The 24,175-nt window shown below is 40.6% G+C and overlaps 1 protein-coding gene across 1 annotated transcript in view; it reads right to left on the reverse strand.

The window, feature by feature from the left end:
* LOC122803168 (extracellular calcium-sensing receptor-like) overlaps positions 1-24,175 on the reverse strand; it is a 2,339,905-nt gene that overhangs the window by 688,710 nt on the left and 1,627,020 nt on the right. The window lies entirely within an intron of this gene.

A 24,175-nucleotide genomic window follows, 5' to 3' on the forward strand; every position in this document is an offset into this window, starting at 1 on the left:
TACGTGGCACACCTCATCACAAAAGGTTTCTCATCCAGAAAAAAAGAGGTCATTGCTCCCCTCTACTCATCACTCATTAGACCCATTATAGAGTAGAATGCCCCTTTTGGTATGTACCTCACAAGACATCTACAACAACTGGAAAGGCTGCAGAAATACCTCACAAAGAAGATTACCAGCCACAAACAGATGCCCTACGCTGACCGTCTCAAAAAACTCCAGCTTTACTCCGTCGCATATCACCTACTCAGAGGTGATCTCTGCCTAACATACAAAGCTATGTCAAACCCAGAGCTGTTGGATATGCTCCACTTAAAGAAATCCCAATCCCTCCGAGCTACATGCTCTAGGGACCTAAACCTTGTCACCACATTACAACAGAACATGCCGGAGGGATAGATTCCTGTCCCAGAGACTTCCCATATTCTGGAATAAACTACCTATCTATATCAAACAAAGCTCCTCATTAGCACTCTTCAAAAAAAATCTTGATGATTGGATGAGAAATAGGAAATTCACCCCAGGGATCACCTCTGTGGCTCGGCTCGACAGTGGCACAGAAAAATAATTTTCTTGGGTGTCAAAAGCCAGGGTACCTTTTTTGGCTGGGCTTGTATAGGCCCCAGGGCCGATAGCCTAGTACCTACCTATGAACCTATGAACCTATAATAAACTAAAAATCTTAGCACAGGCAGAAAAACTTATAAAATACACAAACAAACATAAAGGAAAAGTACAAAATAAGCAATTTATTGATGGGCCAAAAAGTTTTATAGAGAATTGGGAAATAAGGTAAAAGGAATTGAAAGACCACCAAAAAAAGAAGAAATACATATATTTTGGAGAAGTATCTATGAAGATCCTGTGGAACATAACAAAAGATGTTAAATGGATAGAAGAAGTAAAACAAAGAATAAGAAGTTTAAAGGTACAGGATATGAAATTGGATGAAGTAACAACCAGAGAGATTGAAACAAGGTTAAGAAAAGCCTCTAATTGGAAAACCCCAGGTCAAGATGCAGTACCTAACTTCTGGTTAAAAGTATTAACATCTTTGCATGAAGATTTAGCCATGAGCAAGAATTATTTATATGTGCACCCCAAACAGACACCAACCTAGCTAACAACAGGAAAAACAATGCTCCTACTTGAGTGAACCTGCAAGCTACCCTAAAATTATAGACCAATAACTTGCCATCTAACGACGTATAATCTATACACTGGAATTGATGCTGACAAAGTTTGTAGTTATTTAGAAGAAAACTCAATTATGGCAGCAGAACAAAAAGGCAATAAAAGACAGTCATATGGAACAAAGGATCATTTGTTGTTAAATAAAGGTATAGTGAAAAACTGTAAAAAGGGGAAGAATTTAAGTATGGCCTGGACTGACTACAAAAAGCATTTGATAGTATCCCACATTCATAGATAAAAAGAGTGCTTAAAAATGTATAACATACATCCTACATTGATCGATAACATTACAGTGACCATGAAACAGTGGCAGACCACTTTGCAATTAAGCCATGATAAAGGACAACTTATTATTTCAGGGATAAAAATCCAAAGGGGGATATTCCAGGGTGACTCTCTGTCACTGCTGCTATTCTGCCTTGCCCTTAATCCATTAAGCTGTTTACTTAACAGCTTAGGTCATGGCTATAATTTGGCTTCTAGAAAACAACAAACTGCAATGACTTCTCATCTTCTCTTTTTCGAAGATTTGAAACTCTATAGCTCATCAGATGAGGAACTGAAAGCACAACTGCAAGTTGTTAACTTTTTCAGATGATACAAGAATGTAATTTGGTCTTGATAAATGTGCAAAAGCAACCACCTTTAAAGCAGGAAAATGGCAGCACCAAGAAAACATCAGTTTGGGACAAGAATGTGCTATAAAAGAACTTGAGCAAAAGGGAGTGTATAAATATTTGGGAATTGATGAGGGTTCAACAATAAAACATGAACAAATGTGAAAAAAACTTAGTAAGGAGTACTTTAGAAGACTTAAATTAATCCTCAAAACAGCATTGACATCTAGAAACAAAATCCAAGCTATAAACTAATTTGTTCTTCCTGTCCTAACTTACACTTTTGGCATGACTGACTGGTCACAAAAGGTGTTGGATAGTTTAGACAGGAAAACAAGAAGGATACTTCATGCTCACCAAATGACTTATAAAAATCAGTGCATACCAAGATTATATTTCCCCATTCCAAAGGAAAGATGGGCCTCCTTGAAACTGATTACATGTATAGCTCTGCAATCATGGGACTCCGCACATACCTGTTGACCTCACAAGACCCAAATGTAGTGAAAGTTTTGAAACATGAGGCGAATGCTTAATCTAGCAGAAGCAAATCAGCATCAAGCAGGAAATCAAACCAGAAGTAGATAAAAATCAAGCAGCAACTGAATGTGCCAAAAATAAAAAGGAAGAATATAAGGTGAAGGACCAGATGAGAAGGCAAGAAGTGTGGAAAATGCATATAGTTGCAAGTATAGAAAACTTCTGGAAGAACCTCATGTTGATTAGGAATGAATGCAGGAATGGTTAATGAGAGGCAAATTCAAACCAAGAGATGAAAGGTTAATATTGGTGGCTGTATATTGCTGTACTTAACTGTTTTCCGCTTAAACGCAGATTTTCCAGCATTTATTGTGATTTAAAAGCTTGTTTTTTCACATATTGTACTTATTTGACTGCCTGCACTTTTAAAAAGTTGTTTTTGTTTAAATAATTTGTTTAACTGTTGTAGGCTACATAATAAAGTGTGATAGCCTTTTCTGATCGTTTGTAGTCGTTTAAAGCTGTTTTGTGTATTTTTTCCTGTTTTGCCTTACCTTTTCAAAGAAAAAAACAAAAAAAACCCCCCAAAAAATCCTTGTTTCCTGCCTTTCTAAGGTAGTATAGTCCAGTTTTCAGGCTAGTGCTGAATTCAGGCCTGTGATACTAGTTTCTGAGTTGCCTATACCTTACTTTGTTCACCTCTGAGAGAGGGGAGCTTGGAGCAACCTATCTGTCCCTGGAGGAGTGGTTCCAGCCCAGAAGTTAGTAGTTTATTGGCCATATTGGGCTAATTTTTATCTCTTTCATTTCTCTACTATAAAAACTGTGTTTGCAAGGTTTTGCGCACCGGGCAGTGCCAGTTAGCTACGGTTAAATTACTCCCGGCTCCACTAAGTCTCCTCTTCAGTTTTTCCCTTGAAACTAGTCTAACTCTCAACCTAAGCACTCAAAAAGCATCTTACAGCCCAGCACTTGCTTAGACCTAATAGCAAGCACTAATATACCCTGACACTGATTGCCCAGCAGGGCAAGGCTCTTTATTCACCCCTCACCAACCAAGCGACTAAGCAGCTCACCCTACTATTCAGGCATGACCAAAGGGCAACTTCAGGTGCACTCTCCAGTCCAGCTGGTGAATCTGGGTATCCTGAGGCAATGTTACAACTACCTCATGTACACAGACAACCCTCTCCTCCTACCACAAAACACTAACATATGCAAGAGATGCAATTATACAGCCAAACTGGAAGCTAAGCTGTCTCCACCCAAGACTGGAACAGAGAGTCAAGAGGAGAAGGTTAACACTTGCACCACAACTCCAGCTGCACACAGACCTACTAAAACAGCAGTGGCAAAAAATACACATAAATACACAAAATCAAACTCGGAGGCTCTAAATAAAAACCTGCAAAAGCATCAGAGACCTCCAAAGCAGACACCCAAACAACCTGCACTTCCCGTTGCAAACCAGACAACACATAAAACACAAAATCAGTGTGCCACACAATCACAGCCCTTAAGGCAAAATAACATACCTAACACACTAGTAATAGGTGCCTCTATAGTCAGCCACACTGATGTCCCACTCACTAGGCTGGACAAGCAGAAGGTTACTGTTAGCTGCCTGTCAGGAGCCAGAATCTGCCACATAACACAAGCACTCAGGTCACTCCAGAACAAGTACAAATATGACTCTGTCATTGTTCATGTTGGTGTGAATGACCTGAGACGTACCTCCCTGGACTACATGAAAAGAGACATGGAAGAGCTCTCTGATCATGTAGCCAAGGCTGGTATGACCCTGACCCTGAGTAGCATCCTGCCCTCACCAAGAATGATACCTCAGTATAAAGAAAAAATTATCAATTTCAACAATTGGCTAAGCTTCTGGTGTCATTCAAAGGGAATCCAGTGTCTGTCAGCCTGGGATGACATGCTCAACAAGCTGCATTGCTTTGCAAGAGACGGCTTGCACCTGTCACCCCTAGGCTTTCGAATACTGGCCAAGGCTCTTGCTGCCCCCATAGTGCCTTTTTTAGGCAAGGCTCAAAAGTCAAACCCATCTCCGTAAACAGCACAATTAACAAAAAACTGGCAAGGCTCAAAAGTCAAACCCATCTCCGTAAACAGCACAATTAACAAAAAACTGAAGGTTATGCTACTCAATGCCAGGAGTTTAAATCTCAAAATGCATGCACTCGAAGCACTCCTCAGTATGGAGAACGTCGACATCTGTGCAGTAACTGAAACCTGATTCAAGGCTCCAGAGAGCACCCCAGCACTACTCATACCACACGTTTCGGCCACAGAACATGGACCAAAACACAAAAGAAGGGGGTGTATCCATATTCATCAAGGATACCTACACCTCCAGGTTAGTGGCACAGCATGATACCTCTGAGATCATCCATGTGCAACAAGCATCGGGCAAATCTGCAATGCAAATTGTGGCCTGCTACAGATCACCCTTCATGACCCAGGACCACCACTCCACCTTTCTGGAGACACTGGAAAACATGAAGGTCCTACCAAACATCCTGATATTGGGTGATTTCAATTACCCTACCATTCATTGGGAAAACTATTCAAGTAAAATTCCCAGGCCTAGCACTTCCTGGAATTCATCAACTCAAGCTGGTAAACTCCCCTACCAGAGGTGAAAACATATTGGGCCTGGTCATCACCAACATGGGCGACAGGTGTTCCACACCGGAGGTCATCCCGTCACTGGTTAGATCAAACCATAAACTAATCACTCTGGATGTCCACACCCCACCACCACCCTCAACTAAGGAAACCACAGTAAAAAAAAAACTTTTCTAAAGCAAACTTCACCTTACTTAAGACAGAGGTGGTACGTTTCACAGCCCCCACGCTAAAGGATAATGCTGCCCAAGATGCAGAAACCTTTACAAATGCACTCTATGAGCACCTACAAGGATGCATGGATCATGCCATCCCTAGCAAAACCAAGACTCACTCCTCTAAGAGAAGAAAACCAGTTTGGTGGACCCCTGCAGTAAACAGGCTATACAATAGAAGAAGGAAACTAGTTCAGAAAAAAGCAAATCCCAAGAAAGAAAGACATCCCTGATCAGTATCAGTAAGAAACTGAGGTCCCTCATGAAATCATGTAAGGCTAACTTTGAAAGAAAAATAGCCAAAGATTCAAAAGATAACCACAAAGCCTTCTTTAGCTATGTTAAGAATCTAAGTGGCAACTCGTAGATATGCACTGAACTAGTGCAAAATAGCACAAAATATACTGAACCTACTGATATTGCCAACATCCTGGCAGATAGATTCAGTGCAAACTTCACCCCCCTCTCACCTCCAAAAGGGCCCACAACAATACTGGAAAAGTGTAGTGTCCAAAAAATCACAGACGCACAGGTGAAAACAGCCCTTTCAAAAGCCAAAAACACAGCATCAATGGGACCAGATGGTGTCCCAGGCTAGGTCTTGCAAGAACTACAGAACAAACTAACCCCCCACCTAAACACGCTGTTTAACCTCAGCCTCTCCACAGGTCACGTGGAATGGCACACAGCAATGGTTATTCCTCTCCACAAAGGAGGGGCCACAACTGACCCTGGTAACTATCGCCCCATAAGCCTGACTAGCCTGGTCTGCAAGGCTATGGAGCACATCATCATGGAACTCAATAACAAAGACATTGGGAACCTCCAAACACTTGACCTGACCCAGTTCAGCTTTTCTAAGGGCAGATTATAGATCATGCCTACTAAACCTGCTTGACTTCTTCGAGACAGTCACCAAGGCCATAGACGAGGGAAAGGTAGTTCACACAGCCTACCTTGACCTCGCTAAGGCTTTTGACACCATTCCCCACTCGGGTATTACAGAAAAAGTCATCAGCCTGAACATAACCCCCTACATTACGAGATGGGTTGCCAACTGGCTTACAGACAGAACTCACACAGTAAGAATAGCAGGCTCCAGGTCTGACTCTAAACCAGTCACAAGTGGTGTCCCACAAGGCTCGGACCTGGGACCCCTACTGTTCAGCATATACTTCTCAGAAGTACAGGCAAACACAAGAGGACTATGGCTAACCAAGTTCGCCAATGACTGCAAACTGTGAGCCATAATTGACTCTCCAGCTGACACGGACATCCTCCAAAAGGGCCTTACTGAGATGGACACCTGTTGTCAAAGTCATGGCCTCAAGCTAAATGCCAAAAAATGCACAGTCATCCCATTTGGGAAAAACAAAACACCCATGAATTACCACATAGGTGGCAGCCCCTTAATACAGAAGAGGTAATAAGAGATCTGGGGACCCAGGTAGATAGTAATCTCTCCTTTGACAATCATATTGCCAAAGTAGTTAGGAAATCCTTCTATGTGGCCCATCTAATTACTAAAGGGTTCACATCTAGAAATAAAGAGGTTATAGTGCCCTTCTCCTTGTCACTCATTAGACCCATCATAGAGTACAATGCTCCATTTGTGATGTACCTCACAAGACACTTCCAACAGCTGGAAAGACCACAAAAGTACCTCAACAAGAGTATTACTGATCTCAAACATATGTCCTATGCAGCCAAACTGAAAAAACTCCGGCTGTACTCAGTGGCATATTGCTTACTCAGAGGTGATGTCTGCCTGACTTACATAACCATGTCCAACTCAGAATTGATGGACATGCTCCACCTAAAGAAATCCAAGTCACTGCGAGCCATGCACTCTAGTGAGCTAAACCTCACCACAACAATAAATAGAACATGCCGGAGGGATAGATTCCTGTCACAGAGACTCCCCATGCTTTGGAACAAAATTCCAAAGTACATCAGGCAGTGCCCCTCACTAACACTCTTCAAAAGAAACCTTGACGAATGGATGGGTAACAGAAAATACACTCCTGGGATCACTTCATTGGCTCTGCTTGACAGAGGATTAGTTAATTAATCAATGGGGCGACGAAAGCCGACACACTCTGGCTAGGCTTATAAATGACCTTGGGCAGATAGCCTAGTACCTACCTATGAACCTATGAACCTAAGATAGTGGGCTATGTACATGCTGGTTTACAAAGTTCATTGAACACATGGGAGAAATAGACAAATGTAGGCTTTGTAAAACTGAATTGGAAACAGTCGCACACCTCATTGCTGGTTACTGCATACTAATGGCAGAAGGACTGTATACTGAAAGGCATAATAATGTAGCAAAACTGTTGCACTGTGGATTGTGCAAACATTTTGGTATTGAAGTGGCTGAAAAACACTGGAAACGAGCTACAAAGCATCATAAAAAATGATGAAGTCTGCATCACATGGGATCACCCATTACCAACATTTCAAAAGATAGATGCCAGAAAACCATATATGGTGGTCCATGAAAAGAAGACAAACGTAGCATTGATCATTGAAATCACCACACCCAGTGACTACAGTGTGTTGCATGCAGAGAGACACAAAGTAAAAAAAAAATCAGGATTTGTAGGCAGAAATGAGAGCAATGTGGAAGAAAGATACCCAGTAGTAGGAGCAATGGGTCTTATAAAAAGGAATCTAAATTCATATTTAGACATGTTAACAATGCATGTAATCCCATACAAATTGCAGATGGAGTCATGACTGGGCACTTCTGGCTGATATCAAAGACTGAAACAATACTAATTTCATGAACTTTAATCATAATTTGATTAGAAATGGAGTCCATTCCTGCCATGGTATTAGAAACCCAAAAGACTTGGAGGAATTAAAAAAGGATAAATGTATTACCCCCTGTGTTACTGTTAATTGTGATGATGTTGCCTTACCTCTTGCTTAACTTCTTCCAGGACCATCTAGAGTACAGCACAGTATGTCTTCTGCAGTAGTAGGCCAAATATTTTATGTCAGTAGTAATGAGCAATTGAAAGAAATATTGTAGATTGTGATTTTGATCTCATGCCTGTTGTGTGCATTGCTGTACTTTTTGCAATAGTAGCAGCACTGTTAGTTTGTTAGCATATATTGCACTATAGTATAGCAGTTATTAATGTATTCCTGTGTTTCATGCTTTTTATCACAGGTGATCATGAGAGTGGGAGTGTGGCCTTGTGCCAACTGATGTCAGTCAGTGGATTCAAAGACTCTGAAGATGATGGTGGCCAAAATGAGGAAAAGTCAGGAATGCAGAGGTTGACATACAGCCATCTTCTACACTTCCATTGGACACAGTGAGTAGGCCTACACTACCCAGTCCACTGAGCCTACAGATACTGGACAGGTGGAGGGCGAGGACATTAATCAGGGAAGTATGGCTACTGTGGCCTCAGTGTCTGTTGAGTTTGTCCGTAGCCAAAGTGTGGATGAGGTGCCACACAGGAGGATTGATAGGGGTATTTGGAGAGTGCCTGCTGTCCTCCTCCACCTGGTGCATTGTGTCACCTCCCGTGCCACTCAACATATGTTTAGGGCAGTCATAAAGGCACAAGCACATTCCCATAGGTGCTGCAGAAAATTCTCAGGGTTTTGGATGTGGCAGAGTCTGACATGTATGAGTGCCTCCACTGTGCTGCTGATCCACTGGATCAGATGAATGACACATTGGAAAAAGGGATGTCTGTGATGGACTGAGGTGTGTCTGTCATGGAACGAGCAGCATCTGTGATGGAACATCTGCTGGGAGGGGAATGGCATCCTCATGGGCATAGGTCAGCAACATCATCTGCTGTCAGCCAATTTGGCAGTGACTGATCATACTCCAATAGTGGCAATAGTTCCACTGCTCCATCAGTGAGTTTGCTATCCACATCACAGACATGGCAGGCCATGGGGATGTGGCCCTGGGTGTCCCCTTGTTGGGAGCTTGTCCAGCAGAATTCAAGTTCAGGTAGCAACACTGCATCTGACCATGGGTGCAGACATGCCATTGCAACTCCTTCCATAGCCAGTTCTCATGGTCGGGGATGACAATGATGAACTGCCACCTCTACCATGCATGGCTCACACCTGTCTGACAGACCAAGATGTAGAGCTAGCACAGAGCTTGGCTGTGTTCATGCAGACACTCACACACCAATTTCAGCTGGAGGAACCCTACAGACTCACACAACAGTTACTCATTTTGTCTTACTGGCTATTTGTTGTTTTATTCCAATGTCTGCCTTGTCCTCCTTCCTACTCATACACACTCACTGACCTTCTGTGCAAGCCTAGGCTTCTAGATTCCCCCTCAACAACACCCTGTACAAATTATGATAACTGTGCCATATCCTTGTTTTCTGTCTTTTGGATTCAGGGATTCAAAAGCTGTGTCTGATGCTCAGGGTGCATAGATAACTTAGTGCTTAGTATATCTGTATTTGTGTTGTTGAACTGGTCATTGTAGCTTTTACTTATATTGGCCTTTGAATGTTAGACAGTTGATTGCATAAAACTTTCACAACATTATAGTGAATGCTTTTGTAAGAGTGTTGATGTCGGAAACTGCAATGTGTATCATTACTTTCTAACTCCTCTCTTTAATGATCTTCCAGGACAAACATATGGTACACATCATAAGTCACTCCATCATATTCAGATCTTAGGATTGTATGTCAGCACTGTAGTCAAACCTCATCCAAACAGTAATATGGCATAATGCTTTATTTTGCATGTACCTCTACAGACACATGCAACAGCTGGAGACATCACAGGACTTTCTCAGGACGATAACACAGGGCCTACAAATCATGCCATGATGTATGGGGGTAGATTAAAAGCCATGTCACTGTCATCTATCTAGTATAGGATGAAGTGACATCTGCCTGGCCTCCAGGCCAGTGTCTGCCCATGCCCTGGTGGGATGATCGCATATCCAGATATATCACATAGTGGATGACATCAGCAGTATCCATTGAGACTATGGTAATAACAGTGTCCCTCATGCTGCAGTAAAAGGCTCCCTATAATGTCAAGTAAGAGTGCACACACACCCAGTTGACTGCAGTGAGAATAGAACCACTACCTAAGTACACAGACTACAAAACACAGTACTTAATGCAACCACGATGGCAAAAGTCTGACTTTTGCATGACTGCAGCTGAACTTACAGTACATTACATCAGCAGTCCCTGTGTGTGACAAGGTGTTGACAGGCCTGCATAGGTTCATAACTTCATAGGTTCATACAAGGCTACTACCATAATGGCCGTAAGTTCATACATTCATAAAAGGTTACTAGTCTAATGGCCCTAGGGTCTTGTCAAGCCTACCCAAGTTCTACCATTGTTCCCTTATAGACCAAGATATGTAGTCCATATTTGTAAATCCATGATCACCACCGGTTCATCATGTCGAAGAGTGACATAGGTGAAACCCCTGGGGTGAATCTATGACTTCCCATGCAACTGTCCCAGTTACCTTTAAATAGGGTAATTGAGAAGCTCAGTTGCACATGAATTGGAAGTTTGTTCCATAGGAGTGGCAATCTCTGGGAAACATATCTGCCTCTCCAGCATGTTTTGTTGATGTCGTCCCAAGTGATTTGGGGAGGTGCAGTATTTCCTTTAAGACAAGGTTTGAGACTGCTCTGTAGGCCAACCACAAGTCACCTGTCAGTAGCCTGTAGGATACAGAGTACAGTGACAGGGCTTTCAGTCTTTCCATGTAGGTTATGTTTTGGAGGCACTGGATTTTCTTAGTGACAAACCTCTGAGGTCTCAACAGCTGCTGAAGGTGTCTGGTAATGTACATGCAAAAGGGAGCATTATACTATTTTACTAGTCTGATTAGGGACAAGTACAGTGGAGTTATAACATCCTTAGTCTTGGATGCTATGCCCTCACTTATGAGGTGTGCAACTTAAAGGCTGTTCATTACCACTGTGGACATATGATGACCAAAGATGAGATTGCCATCAACTTGCATTCCCAAATCTCTCACCATTGGGTTAGAACATAGGGGAGATTATTAATAGTGTAATTTGCATGGATGTCTCCTTTGCTGAAAGGGATAATGGTGCATTATTTTGGGTTAACTTTAAGTCTGTGGCTTTGGCAACAATCGTGTATGTATGTAAGCACATTTTGTAGTATGCTGACATTGTCTGGGGATTCAGTGATTGCACCCAGTTTGCCATCATCAATGAACTTGTTGAGCCACAGGCTATCTTTATCCCCCTGATTTTCTGAGGAATACATTCCAAACAGTAGAGGGCCCAGCACAGATCCTCGTGAGACACCTCTGGTAACAGGTCTGCATTCTGTTGGTGAGTCAGTTGGCTGTCCATCTAATGATGTATCAACAGTCCAAAAATGGTGTAGAGTAGCTAAACGTACTGGTAAGCCAAAATAAAGTTCCAAATACAATAGCAGAAAGGCACAGCATGACATTCCACATATAAACAAGTTTATTAAATCCAAGCTTTCGAGTCAAAGCTCTTTCTCAAGAATAAAACACTTCATTAAAACCACACACCAGCCAATCAAAAAGCACATCATTAACTCATTAAGTACCTCATAGAACACTTCTAAAAAATTAAATACATATCTAATTACTTAATAAAACGTCATTAAAAAGCTTTTATACACTATATTCTTATTGTTTTAACCTAAAAGCTCTAAATAATACATTATGTAATGCACTCTAACTAGCATATGCTTGCTTTAATTTTAAAATGGGTTTAATACTATTAACTTTATTCAATCCTGGGTAGGCATCTGGTCTAAAAAAGTTTATCCACTTATACTCTGCCTTCTCTGTCATATTCACTATGCCTCCTACCCTCTTATTCTTAAACACTCTCTGTAGCACTCTAAATTTAAATACATGTTCATTCCCATGTCCTAAAATATGTTTACTAAGTATATTCATTTCAACCCCTCTATGTATCTCAAATAAGTGTGAGGCTAGTCTATAAGTTGAATAAAGTTCATAATGTATTATTTATACCTTTTAGTGATATATGTGTTAATCCCCAGGTAGGTGAGTTCTGCAATGATGCCTCAGTGGGGCATTATGTCAAGGCCCTTGGGCAAGTTGAGATAGTATGCACTGATTTGCCTTAATCCAGGGTTTTGGTGACACTTTCAAAGAATTCCACTAGGTTTAAGAGGCATGATCTGCCCTTGACAAAGCCAGGGTAAAGAGTTTGAAGATCACCAATGTCCTTTTTGATAAGTCCAAGATGATTCATGGCCTTACAAACAAGGATGGTCAGGCTTATGGATGTATAGTTTCCTGCGTCAGTTGAGAGACCCCCCTCTGTGCAAGAGTATTATGATTGCTGTTTTCCCCTCTGCCAGGAAAAAGCCAGTACTTAGACTGTGGTTGAAGACATTACCCAGTGGATCTGTTAACTCTTGCTTTAGACTGTTTAGTAAGCAGCCTGGGATGTTATCTGGTCCCATGCAGGCTGTGTTTTTTGCATTGACAAGTGTGGTTAGGACCAGTTATTTGGAGGTAATAGGTAGAGAACTGTTGACAGGTATGCAGGGTATGATCAGTGGAGACAGGGGTGTGAATTTGTTGCCAAACCTGTCTGCTAACATGTTTGCTATGTCCTCAGGCTCACTACAAGTGGTACCAACCACTCTGAATTTTGTGCCTTCCCTTTTACATTATAAACATAGTTAAAAATGCCTTAGCTATGGGTGCTAATTTAGTAATTTAGTAATTTTATTTAGTAAGTTTAGTAATTAACTTTAGAGGACCTTATAAGATGTCTACTTTGCTTGTTCAAGCTATGCAAGGTGTTCTTCTGCTGAGATTGTTGCCTCTTATTTCTGGACACCAGTTTGTTTATCTTGTTGTATAATTTACTTATGGTAGATGTCCACCTGGGTGGCTTATTTTGGTGACCAAGTTTTAATCCATTCTGGTACAGTTAAGGCTATACACTTGTAAAGGGGTCTATATCACTTCAGCCTCTCTTGTGAGGGACTGTGTCCCCCACTCCCCCAGATAATTATATATACCATCTCAGAGATCACACTAGAGTGAGGAAAGGAAACATTTCATGATCTTCACTGTACCATGATCTCAGTATGAACAGTTTGACGAACTGCATGTTCAATTTAAGTGAACCGAAAATGCTGTTCACTGAACTGAAATTTTTTCTGAAATGATATAGACCCCTTGTAAAGGTGTTTATAATGGCCATTTGTGTACACCTCCATATAGGAGTATTTACTGTCGGTGGTGGCAGTAGGTTTGAAACTATATATGCCATTGCATAGGAGACTAGAGTTTGTTTTGCAGAGATTTTTTCACCTTTTGCATCCTGAAGGGGGGGTCACGTGCGATTGTTACATTGAACGTGACTGATTTATGGCCAGACATTACCAGGGAGGGTCTCACAAATGAGATGGTACAGCAATCTCCCATGTTGGTCAGTACTAGGTCAATACATTCTAGGCATTGATAGGGGTACAGACTAACTGTCCCAGAGAATTCATGTTTATAAAGTGCAGGAACCTTAGAACAAGCATGTTTGAGCTCATATATGTATCCCAGTCGATGGAAGGATAGTTACAGTAACCCATGACTAGTGTGTTTGGCTGTATTATAAGGGACTCAAGTAGATCCAAGAAGGCACTGTGTGGTTTTTGTGGTTCATGCTGGTAGAGCTGTAGATAACAATGACATGGGGGGTTCTCCTACAGTTAGTTGGACTTGTAGTAACTCTACAAAAGTCATACTTCTGAACCACTTTTGAGGTGTGCTTGTCTTTTATGAAAATAGATACACCTCCACCTGTGGTTCTTTCACATTCATTTTGTGGCCTGAACGTGTAGAAGGCATTATAGCCTTTCATGGCCAGAGTATTCTCTGTCGCCCTAAACCATTTCTCTATGGCTGCACAAACATCGACATTTTCCCATGTAAGAAGTGCCTTCATTGAGTGTAGTTTCTGATTTTCACTGCATTAAGCCGCATAACCTTTAGTTTGTCTTTTGAGGATATTTTTACATCAGGAAGTTTGTTCTTATGACATTGCCTAAAAAAGCAACTATGGGAGAGGCAAGTACCTTGGCTGGCCAGTAACCAAAAGGCAAGAGGTGACAGATGAAGACCATCCCTGCAAAGCAGCATGGCCTGTAGACATATCATGCCAGCCTGATAACTGCTGGATTCCCCCTGAAGTGACACCATTAGCTAAGGAAATTGTTATAATCAATAATTCTTTCATTTGTATTGAGGCATCATCCTGGGTGAGGGTAGAATGCTGCTTAGGGCTATGGACATACCTGTCTGGGGTACATAAAATGAAGGTTCAGTCATATCTCTCTTCATATAGTCCAGTGAAGTATGTCTCAAGTCATTTAATCCAACATGGAGTATGACAGAGGTGTAACTGTGGATGTCCTTACATTCACTGCTACAGTATTCTAACATATGGGATTCCCTGCTGTGGAAGCCAGACATCCAGCCAGTCTACCAAAGATTCCTGTTGCTTTAAAGGTACATCAAATGTCACTGAAACACTCTGTGCATAGTGTAGGGCATAAAGGTGATGTTCAGGCCTACCAAAAACAGAACTTCTTTGTCACCACTCGGAACATATCTTTTCACAGCTGGTCTGTTTAACTACATCTGTTTTCTGACAGTTGAACAAATGTTCATTCTTCAGTGACTACCTACGCCTGTTTGCTGACTTCTAGTACCCCACTGGGGATTTTGTTTTTTCTTGCTTTTTGTGCTCCTTGGAGTTAATGCCATCCAGGAAGGGTAAATGGCAGTGTTGGAGACAGAATCCTGATAAACACTACCACAATAAGTGTTTTTTTTTGCCTAGGAGCTTCTCATGACCATATGTCTAATTCTATTTTCAGACATTCATCTCAAAAACCATTAATTGTAGACTTTCTTCTGTCTCCTTGCATCTTAGGGTTGGGAGGTTGGCATAATGGTCAAGGTATTCACCTTATAGGCACAAGGTGTAGGATTTGATTTTGACATGGGGTATTGGCTAAGCTTAAAATGACCCACAAGGGCAGTTAGCCTAGTACTAACCTAAGAACCTATGAACTATGAACTTAAGAAGCAGCATCTTAAGTTTCTTGCTAAAGATACAGTGGAAGGAATCTCCCACCACAAGGGTCAGCCATTAGGCAAGAAGGTGAAAAAGGTATGACAAGAATCTTCTGCTGTCCAGCCTCTACCACGTGTTTCTCCCAAGGTCATTACAAACCCAGAGACTCACCAGGCTGTGTTGCTGGATTTCTTTGCTATGACTGTGTTGGAGACCAGTAAGGATCTGGCTGGCAGCATGTCCAAAGAGGCTTTGCAGTCATCTGTCTCGGATGTTCAGGGGGAATCATGGTTGATTTTTTCTGAGGGGCCTAGGGGAGTTCCTTAGTTTTCAATTGGGGAAGAAGTTCCTACTACTGTTCTTGACTGTCATCCTGGGTCTGAGCCTTCTCAGTTTTTCGGTGGGGATGTTCCCTTATAAAAGAAAGAAAAAATTAAACACGTTTCTTCTACTTCTAGGGATCCACAAAGAAAGTGGCAAGCCTTCACAAAGGGGTTATTTACTGCTTTAATGTCCTTAAAACCTCCTCAGGGGGGTTTGGTTCATGCTTCTCCTTAGTCCTCTACTCTGTTTAAAAGGCCTAGAGAACAGGATTCTTCTGAGGATAAGTCAGATTCTGATGACAAATTCCTAACTTAGTCTACTCAAACTCCTGAGACTGTGGGTCAAAGGAGGAAGAATCTATTCGTCCTGATGTTTCTTTTCAGGAAATTTCCTTTGGGGACACACTCTTTGGGATGATCAGTGGTGGCTCGTGATATTGGACTGCAGGACTGCAGCCCCCCCCAGCTGTAAATAAAAAGATCCTGGAACTTCAGGCACACATGCTTGCTTACAAACTTGAATCCGGACTGCTGTTTAACCAGTCCAGATTCGGAAAGCAGGCAGCAGTCTACAGATGCCCCAGAAGTCTATGCAGTTACAACTACATAGACTGGAAGGGGCTCAGACTGCAAGGTCTGCAGTCTCAAAACAAGCTAAGGCAGCAGCAGACACACAAGCCTGATGTATTCCAGCACCACAGGAATGAATATGCGTCAAGAAGAGGATGTCCAAGCTGCTACAATTTTCTCAGGGCAACTGGACTTGCTCAAGTACTGTGTGGACATATTCCAGCGATTCAACTCAGGGCAACTGTGTGTGTGTCTATTCCAGAGATTCAACTCAGGGCAGGCAAGTGTGCGTGTGTGTACTGTTTTGTGTGTGTCTATTCCAGCAATTCAACTCATGGCAGGCATCAGACCTTTTTCTTCATGATGGATACAACTTCCTGTGTTCTTGTGCTGGTCTGGCCATTTAATGCAAATAAAAATAAAATTTGAGCAGCTAGTGACATTCATCCTGTATTTTTTGAGTTCCATTCCATCATGTCTATATTTATATGCTATGTGATTTTGAGCAAGCCTCTTAAACAGACAGATTACCTCTGAAAATAGGCACTTTGCCCAAAAAATACATTATCTGTCTTGGCTACTGATTGCTTTTATTAGTTAATTTACATTTTAGTAATCTGAAGGCCCCAGTTGTACAGTCATGTTTCTTGCACTAGTTAACTGAATAACTTGTATACTTACAATGTAGATGCATTGCTGATACTGTACTGTGTTGTAAAGGGGGTGGATACTGCAGTCCTTTTAGGCAAAGTAACTATGAACCTGTTATCAGTTTGCCATCCATTACCTATTGCAATATTACTATCACTATTACTTATCATTTTATTAATGTAACATAGGCAATTTATTCCTCAAGGGCAACAGACACTTTATTTGTAGATGAACCAATGAAATATAAAGTTGCTTGCTAGCAGCAACCTCTTCATTAGTTACAGATCTCTTTATTGTGGAATTATTTAGATGACTTTTCATCTTCAGAGATTGTGCATATTTACTGATACTGGTGGATTGTAAAAGTTTGAGTAGACTTTTATGATGGAAATGTTCTGAACTGGGGAGTTTTGTCATTATTGGTGCATGCGTTCTGTTTAATTGTTTACTGGAAAAATGTTCAAAATAATAAATGTAAAACGCCCTCTAACAACTGTATTGTATTATACAAGGAATATAATTTAATACAATCAGGAAGGTGTATCAAAGAACACATGCATGTTTCATGTGCAAGGGGCCTATGATTTGAAAATATCCCAAAGTTAATCTTTATCTGCCACTGGCCAAATGTATTTTCTTTGAATCTAGGTTTCAATGCTGTTTCAATGAATGTGAGTTTCAAGGGCAGAGAAGTTTTAATGCTAAGTCTATTTTCATTGTGAGACTGCATTGCTTTGTTTAGCAGATGTCTGTTAGTGTTTGTGCTGTAAAATGCAAAATAAAATGTTCAAATGAAATCCAAATCATCATAGAAGTAAAGCAGTATGCACATTACAGTGTTTATGGTAAATGGGGAAAAATAGCCAAGTAATGGGACATTGGAATGGCTGCAGGGGGGAGGCTCCATTCCACCATGATGTGTGAGGGGGGAAGGGTGGCAAACTCAAAGACAGACCCGGTTGAACTATTCTTCTCAACTGCCCAGATTTTCACAGAATGAATAGATTTTTGCTTCTTATTTTTGATTTGTTCCTCATACAATTTGTGTTTTTTTTGGTGAATCATTTAGGAATGAAGTCACTATGGAATGACAGACATTGAGTTTCAGACTTCATAACCTTCAGAAAAATGCATGCTAAAGCAAAACCTGTTATTCTATCAACTGTCTAAGTTTATACAAGAGCAATTTTTAGTACTGTTTGTATGTTCCCCCAATATATTTGGCCTTGTGCAGATTTCCTCTGTTAAGATGTTGAGAGGTACATGCAAATAAATTGCTTTATAGAATTAACCATATCCACACCTCTCAACTGTCCCTGATTTTGGCTCAAAATGTTGCTCTCTCCCTAATAATCCCTCCACAAAATGGCAATTTTGGAAGAAAAAGTAGAGGGTTTACAGTTAATAAATAACTGTAATGATCTGAGTTATAGATTACTTTTATTTCTGAAATGCATGTAGATTATCTTATTTCATCAGCTGCTCAAGTTAACAGTACTAATATTAAAAAAGTGTCCCTACTTTGACAGGTTCCCAGCTGTATTGTGTGGCTATTTTATATTTTAGCATCACATTTTTGATCCGTTTTTCATAAAATTCTGGCTTTCTGGCAAATTAGTGGCAAATTATTAAAGACTGAAGTTAGAAAATAATGACAGACATTTGAGATTCAGATTTCATATCCTTCAGAAAATTCATACTAATGCAAGACCTACTATTCTATTATCTTTCTAAGTTTATAAGAGCAATATTTAAAAATCATCCTTATTTTTGGGCCTTTGTCCCACTTCTGTGTATTGCTTTGTCCAGATTTCTTGCTCTGAGGTTGAGAGGTATGAGAAATGTGTCAGGGCCACCACTGTCAGACAGAGATATTTCAAATAGTGACATACTTGTTGCACCCCACTCCCCCATGTAGTGATTCTGAATGTGTCCAAGCAAGGTAAGGAGCAGTTATGCAGTGTAAGTGTACAGAGTATCCCGCCATCCAAGGTAGATACAAGTACAACAGTGGCTTTTCATCTGTCCTTGATTTTCCAGAATGTTCTGAATTTCTGTCATATTTTTATACTGTTGATTTATGCTTCTTATTATTCAGAAAATGCATGCTGTTTCAGTGCCTGTTGCTCTGTGTTTAAGTAGCAATGCTTTAGTGACCATCAGGTAAGCTTGTTTGAGATTGTAAGATGCAAGTAAGCGTTAATAAGCATACTGTTAAAGAATTACCAACATTGAAAGCCTTTTTGTTGTTGCCATGCAGAGAATATTTATATAACTAGATAATGTATAAGCCTTAGGTATTGAAATGCATATGACAGTATTTGTAATAATGGACAAGATTACAGTATTTTCAGAAGCTCATTACATTTGTTAGAGACTTGCAGTCATCTTTGCAGGCTTTACCTGTAAACTAAACAGAATGCCAATCTATCATGCGTGGTCCATAACCTGTGCAGTAATCCTTTAAGCAATTTATCTTGAGCTTGTTTCTTGTTTGCTGTTCATTTATTACTTTAATCATGTTTTCCCCATGAAACAAGTAGATAGTTGTTGTCAGGCAGCAGTTCCTTTTTGGATAAGAAGCATTTTTACAAGTGGGAGTATCACAGAGATTGCAACTTTCAGCATGTTACTTGGTACTTTTATAAAGCTAAATATAAATTATAATTAGAACTGCAGTTCATGGAGAAGTGGTTTGAGTGCTGCTTGTTTTTCTTATACTTGATTTTGACTGGCATTCCAGTAATGTATTTAAAAAGCAATTTATATTTTCATGCATCACAGCCATTTTGTTTCCATCTAGATATTAAGTAAGCTGTCATGTAGCCAAGACACTGAAATATTTTTTCTTCTACACTTCATTTTGTCTTGATTGGACACTCATAATGACAGCTTGGCACCCAGGGCAGCATATTTAATTAAAGTTCCAGTTTTTGTGGTTTTGAGCAAAGCTCCGCACCCTCCTAGTTGGCCACACCCATTTCCATTGGCCCCACCCATTCAGCTGTCTCCTGCAGCCTCCCTTTGATTTGAAGTCACCAGCTGTCACTGAGGATGATGGATTTTTTTAAGTGGAATTCTGTTCAGGTCTCCGATATCCATAAGAGGTACTATGAATTGCTACAGCTGGAATCTCCTAAACCTGCAATAATCCCTCCTGTTCTGGCTGCTTTGCTGGAGGCTTTTTCCAATTCTTCTCATGCACATGATTCTCTGCCCTCTGCTCCCAAGACACCTGACAAGTTTTATAGGGTGCCTGTGGATTGTTATTTTTTATATAAATGACCTGCTGCTGTGTAGTTTCTGTAGCATCTGATAAGCTGCCTCAGAGTTTCTTCCTTCATCCAATTATTGCCTTCTGAGAACGACAGCAGAACTGTGGAAAGGCTGGGTAAGAAGGTTTACACATCTGCTACCCTAGCTTTTAGGGCTATTAGTTATCAGCTCCATATGTCTAGGTATGTGTTGGCACCTCTTTCTCAGGCCATCCAACTTATTTCTGATTTTCCAGGACTTCCTCTCAACTTGTTCATTTTTCTCTAAAATATAGTTATGATGTGGCAGATGTCTCTTCTAGGGTTGCTGTTCTTGGTTCAGTGATGAGGAGGTATTCGTGGCTTAGGCTGAAAACCTCTACCTGATGATATTAAAGCTAAGTTGATGGATGCTCCTCTGGATTCTAAACTTTTGTTTGGGGAAGCTTCTGCTGGCTTTTTTAAGTCTCTTCAGGATGAAGGCCTTACAGGAGCTTAAATGTGTTTTTTTCTTCTGTGCCTAAATTTCAGAGAAACTACTCTGCTAGGCTTGCCTTTGCTCATAAGCAATCCTGCCCTTCTACTAAAGGTAAAAAGAGTGGCAAATGGGCACATCATGCTAAGGTTACTCAGTTTTATTGGACTCTGTAGCCTTCTTTTCTGGACAGACCAGGTGACGTATGACTATCCATCTCTTTCCAGCTACATTTCTATTCACCTTTCTTTTTCTCTTCTTGTTTGACTTCAGATTACTTAGGATTCTTTGGTTCTGTCAGTCATTCATCAGGGATACTTCATGGTGTGGAAATCCCATCCTCCATTTATGGGCATTCCTCTGGCTCCTTGGGAACAACTTTCTTTTTTCACAGAGGTTCTTTAAAATCTCTTGACTCAGAGTACTATTCAAGGGCCACCTGTGTCTTAAAGGGGGAAAGGGTTCTACTCCAGACTATTTCTAGTGCCCAGAAAAGAGGGCACTTGGAGAGCTATTCTAGACCTCTCTCATGTAAACACTTTTTTTAAAAGTGCCTTGTTTTTGGGTATTGTCTCTTCCAATTCTGTTTCCTCTCTTGCTCCCTCAGGCCTACATAATGTCTCTGGATCTCAAGGATGCTTATCTCCGTATTCCAATCCATCTTCTCTTCAAGAAGTTTTTACGTTTCACTGTTGCTTCTTAGCATTTTCATTTCTCTGCTTTGCCCTTTGACCTTTCTACTGCCCCAAGGGTGTTCACCAAATGCCTTGCTCCTGTGATTGCTTTTTGCAGGCTTCAAGGGATCCAAATATTTCCTTATTTAGATTACCTATTGATTCAGGCATCCTCTCCAGATACCCTTTTGCAAAAATCTTCATTTTACCATTTCTCTCCTTCGGAGCCTGGGGTTCATTATAAATTTCAAAAAGGCTTATCTGACTGCTTCTCTGGATCATGTTTTTCTGGGCTGCAGAATTCAGATGATGCCAATGCTTGCATCCCTGCCACATCTAAAGGCCTTAACTCTCATTTCTTTCTTTCACACTATTCTTCCTCTAGCTTCCATTACCACCAGAGAGTTTCTGAGAGCTCTGGGTTTCATGACATCCACTATGTCAAAGCTCCCTCTGGCCAAACTTCACATGAGAAAGGTTCAGTGGTTTCTGAAGTCAGTGTGGCTTCTACATGTACATCCTCTGGTCTTTGTAGTTCCTCTTCTTCTTTGTCTCAGACAGGAACTTCACTGGTGGATTCAGCAATTGTTTCTGAATGCAGGAATCCCATTTTCATCCCCCTCTTCCCTCTCAGGAATTGTTCACAAATGCTTCAGACATGGGATGGGGGGTGACATGTATCTCCCTAAAGGTACAGGGGGATTGGTCACCTTGTCAGCAGAAGGAGTACATCAATATCAAAGAGATGAGAGCCCTTCTGCTAGCTCTTCTGGTCTCTCATCCTCTTTTCTCTGCAGGGCCTGTCAAGGTGTTCACACACAATATGCGATGTGGTATATCAACAAACAGGGAGGAATGAGATCATATCTTCTTTGCCAATTGGGACTTCTGTATGGGATCTTGCTGCCATGTATCAAGTAACTCTTCAGGCAGTTTATATCTCTTCCTTTCAGAACATTGTGGAAAACACTCTGAACAGGTCCGTAACTCAGTCCCATGAATGGATGCTTTACAGGGATGTGTTTGTGGACATTATCCATCAGTGGGGTACTCCTCAAGTGGATCTTTTTGCCTTCGCTCTAAACAGTCAACTTCCTCTGTTTTGTGCCAGAGTCCCAGGTCTGATGGTATTGTTGATGGACACCCTCTCATTTACTTGGAAGCGGATGTTTCATTATGCTTTCCCTCCCCTTCCTCTCATTCTGAAAGTTCTGTTCAAAATTCAACAGGATGCTTCCAAAATCTTAATGGTGACTCCCTTTTGGCTATGACAGCACTGGCTCCCCTCTACATCTGCATATAGCTAGGATAATCATCACAAGTTACTTAACAGGGTGGATCTAATTACACAAGACAAGGGATCTCTCATCCATCCCCACCTGTCCATGCTTCATTTGACACTGTGGGTGATAGGATTTTGATTCCTCATAGACACCCATTTTCTGAGGACATGATGCAAGTCCTGCAGGAGGCCAGAAAACCTACTACTAGGAAATCATACTTATCCAAATGGAAGAGGTTTTATATTTGGTGTGTCTCTCATAACCTGGGACCACTTGCTGTGGATGTTCCTTTGGTTCTCTCTTATTTGTGTGAGTTGCTCAATGCTGGTTTGGGATATTCTTCTATTAAGGCCCACTTAACAGCTATCTCTGCTTGTCTACCTTTTTTATTTCCTCCTTTAGCTTATAGATTTGAGGTGAAACAACTTGTCAAAGGTGTCCTTAATATTAGATCACCAGGGAAGCCTGTTCCTCCTCCCTGGGATCTTAATTTTGTTTTTGAGAAGTTGACTCAGGCTCCTTTTGAGCCTGCTGCTTCAGCTTCCTTGCAGCATTGTTCTTGGAAGACTGTTCTTTTGTTAGCTCTTACTTCTGCCAGATAGGTGCCTGAGTTGCAGGCCCTTATGACTTGTCCTCCTTTTTTGATTTTTCATGAGGACAGAGCAACTTTGTGCACTAACCCTTCTTTTATGCCTAAGGTGGTTAATGAGCTATCACTCATATGAATAAAATAGAATATGTGCAGAATAATGTTTACTGCTTTATTGATACTACTTCTGTGCCTACTAAGAGTAAATGTATTCCTCCTTACTCAAATGAGAAAACTATTCATTGTAATTCTATGTTAAAATTTGCTATGAATGAAATGTGTGATAAGCTGTTGTGTAATAAGAATAATATTTGTTACAATTTGCCATTAAAAGAATGAAAAGCTTTAAAGGAATTACAGGAAAGAAGAGATCTGATCATAAAACCATCTGATAAGGGGAATAAAATTGTAATAATGCATTACCAACAGTATTATAAAATGTGTTTAGAACATTTACACTATAGAGATGTATATGAGATCAGTGGCATCAAGTATTATAAACAAGCTATAGCAAAATTCCAAGAGCTAGTATAAAAAGGGTTTAGGTTAGGTTATTTTTCAAAACATAAAGTATGTAGGAAATTTAACAGCGAAGGTAGCGTTTTGACTACATTTTTTTGCTTGCCAAAATTACATAAGGATATCAGTAATCTACCAGGATGTCCCATCATTTCAGCCTGTAAATACTTTTTGCATGGGATTGGGCTTCTGTTACATAATGTTTTTCTTCCACGTTTTGAAAATTCCATCTTATATTAAAGACAATTTTGATTTCTTAGAGAAGATTTCTTTTGTCAAGTGGAATAGTAATATGTATTGGTTAACATTGGATTTCAGAAGCCTATATACTTCTATTCAACTTAAAGATGGTGTTCAAGCTATAATACATTTTATGGGGGACAGTTCCTTGACAAATTATATAGTTGATTTAACACATTTTTGTTTAACCAATAATTTTTTACATTTAATAACAAGGTTTATAGGCAAAAACAAGGAACAGCCATGGGGGACACCATTTGCCCCCGTGTATGCAAATTAATTTATGGCTTATTTTGAGTTAGAATGTTTATATAAATGTAATTTTGTGAAAAAAGTA

Source organism: Protopterus annectens, chromosome 5.part1 (genome assembly GCF_019279795.1).
Source record: "Protopterus annectens isolate FY-2018-M chromosome 5.part1, PAN1.0, whole genome shotgun sequence".
Classification (NCBI taxonomy): Eukaryota; Metazoa; Chordata; order Ceratodontiformes; family Protopteridae; genus Protopterus; species Protopterus annectens.